Source organism: Corvus brachyrhynchos, unplaced genomic scaffold (genome assembly GCF_000691975.1).
Source record: "Corvus brachyrhynchos isolate BGI_N302 unplaced genomic scaffold, ASM69197v1 scaffold26, whole genome shotgun sequence".
Classification (NCBI taxonomy): Eukaryota; Metazoa; Chordata; class Aves; order Passeriformes; family Corvidae; genus Corvus; species Corvus brachyrhynchos.
This window is the reverse complement of record NW_008239324.1, coordinates 5,244,889-5,248,986: the sequence shown is the minus strand read 5'-3', so window position 1 is coordinate 5,248,986 and position 4,098 is coordinate 5,244,889.

Genomic DNA, 4,098 nt, shown 5'->3' with positions numbered 1-4,098 from the left:
GGGCTGTGAGCACGCCGTGCAGGTGCTCTAGCCACGCCGTGGTGCAGAGGTGCCCATCCCAGAGCCAGCCCTGAAGCCTTGACCCTGACATTTCTCAGTCACCTTGTTTAGCTGGAAAATAGATCTAAGACAACATCAAAGTCCAGATGGGAGCAGTGCTGCTTTTTTACCACAGAAAGTGATTTACCTTCGTGGCAGAAAGCAGGAGTCCCAACATCTGGATTGAATCACTCTGTCCTGCTGCAGCCAGCAGATGCTTCAACATCTGTGGAGTCCATGGGAAACACTGAAGCGCTGCAAGTTGCAAAGCCTCTGTTAACCTTGAATGTGATCTGAAGCTCTGACCCATTTCAGATTGTTAATGGGGCATGCAATTGTAACAAGAGCACTTCACCAGAAAAACCACACTTCCCCTGCAGCCAGGAAGAAGAGAGGAGGACAGGGCAGGTTTGGGTCTGGGCAGCCTGACCTACAAACCAATTTTGTGCACAGAGATGATTTGTTGGAAGACAGACCAATCTGCAGGTGTTCCTGGCTTCATAGACCAAGTAATAGTAAGGATACAAGAGACCTAAACTGCCTCTCTCAAGCAGCCATCCTGATGTTTGGGGTTATTGGAGGGCTAATTCAGGTACCACCATCACAGACAGAACAACAATTCACTATTTTCAACTTTTCATCCAAGCTGAAGCATATGAACCAATACCTTGTAGCACAACTCTTGTCCTCCCTCTGCTCTGGCAAAGCCCTGCAGGCAGGCAGACTCTATGGGCTGGTTTGCATTCGGTGCTTTCCAAGGATCTGCAGTAAATCGGGCATTGGCTACTGTCCAAAAAACCACTCCACGTGGTCACACATGGCAGAGCTACACAACAGCAAGAGGCTTGCACTTCCCAGCTGCTCAGCAGAGCCCTGGCAGGCTCCTGGCCATCCCTCCACCACCTCCAGGCACCTACTTGTGTTGTATGGTTGGAATGGACTCACTGAATTCCACAGGCATCTGCTAAGACCACGGGGACCAAAGGATGGTCTAGGTTCATATCTAAACTGACCCAGTCAAAGCCCAACCTTGCACAAAGCACTGCCAGTCTGAGTCTGGAAAGGCCAAGAAATGGCAGCTCATCACGTCCCTCCAAGACTGCTCTCACAGATCATCACCCCTGCCCAGGCTCCAGAGGTTGGACTGCTTTTTGTACCAATTCCCGATGGGAAGGAGTACAGGATATAACACCCCTCCTCTTTGCTCCCCCAGCTCTGAGGTGTCCAGTGGCCCTAAGAACACCCAGCAGTGCTGTTTCCCATTTGGAAAGGGGGGTGGACACACAAACCAGCTGTTTGATGTTCAGAGCAAGCAGCTCCCAGTGAGCCACTGGCACCACTGGCCCACAGGTACCAACCAACAGCACCAGCACCCCGGAGTGCCCTGTCACACACCCTGGTGAGGGATGCTGGGTATTGGCTGCCTTGCAGCTTCCCTGTGCTGGATCAGGCTCTGTTCAGGCAGCTGCCCATACCAACCCTGCCCACACCCCACAGACATGTTGGGGTACCTCTGGTTTTCCAAGTTTGGCCAAAGCCTGTGCCAGGTGTGGGCTCATCTTCAAGGCAAGGGCAGGCTCAGGACAGCAAGCCAAGGGAGGCATGGAGATAGCTGCTGTCTCCCTCCCAGCCCGGGCCAAGCAACTGATCTCTGCTCCCCTCCTCATCCCCACCATCCTCCTGGGGCTGACCTCTCCCAGCCCCCGGCTGCACAGGAGGGCATTCTCCTCCTCCCTGAAAACAGCTGTGACATCCCTGAGGAAGACAGGATTAACGCTTTCCTCACCCTCTGCCCCCAGCCAGGCTGCATCCACTGGAGCCATGCTCCTGGAGAAGCTGGACCATTGGATGCAGAAAAAAAGCCTTAAGGTCACAGCCCCAGACAAACACAGCACTGCAGGGACTAGTGACCACTTACTTTGCTAGCCCAGGGGATTCATCATGGGAAAGCACAGCATTCCTTGCTCCCCTCTAGCAGCAGGCAGCTGCCCATCCCTGCTCCAGCCAAACCCCAGTCCCATGTGCAACAGCCAAAATGCAAACCTGCAACAGATGGGAAACGCCACAACTTTCCAGTCCCTGCTGCTACACAGGGTCAGCAGCTTTGCTCTGCAGCAGCTCTACAGCTGCTCTGCTATTTTCCCACTGAGCTGCACAGTTAGTTTTCCTTCAATCCTTCCCATTACTAGGTTTTATTTAGCCAGAGATGTCTAGACCAGCACATGGGGCTGGAGCATCACATGCAGAGCTCAACTTAGGGTTGTTCCTGGGGAGAGTGGGCAGCTGGAAGAGCTGAAACTCATCACCAGGGAGATAGAACAGCACTGCAGCCACCTTTCCTTGCTCCAGATAAGCATCACTGAAGCTGCTGCAGGATTAAGACAGCAGCCAAGATGTGCATACAAGGAAATGATGCCCAAAGATTTTCAGGCTGAGACCTGCACTGCTCCATAGAGACAGGACTTTGTGCCATTTCTCAGTTGATCTGCAAGGTCCAGCACAACACACAGCATGGCAGGAGCTCTGTCCCCAGCCTCACACACCTTCACTGAGGCCCAGCATCCCCAGGCATCCAAGAGCATGCCGCTTGCTCTGCTGGGCTTTGCTTCCCATTGGCAAGAGGGGGACGATCAGGCTGCGTTTCTCCCAGAGCTGATCCTTCCCGGCTGCTCCCACAGGAGACACAGGCAGCTACTCAATACCTAGTTGCCTGGAATTAATCCTTAAAAGAATCAGGCTAATTACTATGCAAATACTCAAGTGAGGGATGCCATCCGCAGCAGAACAGCCCTCGCATCTGCCCCTTGGCAGGCACTTGCTGGAGCAGCAGTACGGAAACGCCGATCCCGCACCACGGGCTGCACCTCTAACCTGTAAAACCACAAAATATTTACAGCCAAGAGCAAACACATCAGAGCTGCAGAGGTGCCACCTCAATGCACTGGGGCAAGAACACCTTGTTCCAGTCACTGACTCACTAATTATACAGGCAATGCCAGAGAGCCAGGGCTGCCAGAGCCAGTGTGCCACAGGGCACCTGTGAGCGCATGGCTGTCAGACATGTCCTCCCCAGGCAGCCCTGCCCTGCTGCAGCTTTGACCTTCACTCATTTGAATCATTCATTCATCCGCTGCCTTGCTCCTCTAATCTTCCTCCTCCAGAGGATTCCCTGCACTTCCCACTGCTGCCAAAGAACCCCTGGAAAGGGGATCCAGGTCTTGCCTTAATTTTCTAGGAAACAGGCAACTGCCTTCTCCAGCTTCAGAGCTTCCAAGCCCAGCCCAGACATTGCCACCAGGATGCAGGCTCCTGTCCTTGGGAGCATTGCCAAGGTCATGCCCACAAGTTTCCCTCCCCTCTGCATCCATGCGGAGCCAGAAGCACCTTCCAGGCACACCTGGAGCAAAAACCACCCCAGCTCCAGCACTTCCTCCTCACCTCTCCACTATCATTGCCTCACAGCAAAGCACTGCTGAGCCTGGCTCTCATCCTCCACGAGGAAGGAGTGAGAAAACCATGTATATACCAAGATATTCTAAAGAGCTTCAGCCACCGAGCCAGAGTGTGCAAAACTTGGGAGCACAGCACATTCCCTGAGGAGCAACCTTCCCCATGGAGGAGCTCTGGGCCAGGCAGCCCAAAGAGGAAGCAGGCAGCAGCTGGGCAGCATTTCCCGAGGATACCCACACAGTGGAGGACCTTGTCACCAGCAGCTCCCTGGATGGAGCTCTGGATGAAGCAGTGATGCTCAGCGCTGGGTAGCCAGCTCTGTTGTAGCCTCTAGAGATACTATGAGAATCTTTCCAAGAACAAGTGCCGCTCCAGAGGGGAGGAAGGGAAGGGGAGGAGAGGAGAGGGAAGCCCTTAGGCCAGCCGACGGGGTCCCAAGCCAGCACTCCGGCTCTGTCCCATCTTGTCTCGGCACTTCCAGAGGAAGCAGCTCTCGGCATCGTGCTGCAACTAGTGGTCAACACTCGAGGGGGCATTGCAACTCCCTGCTTCGGGGGGCAGATACAGCCTGGCCGGTTCTGCTTGGACGTGGAAGAGGATGAGGGATGC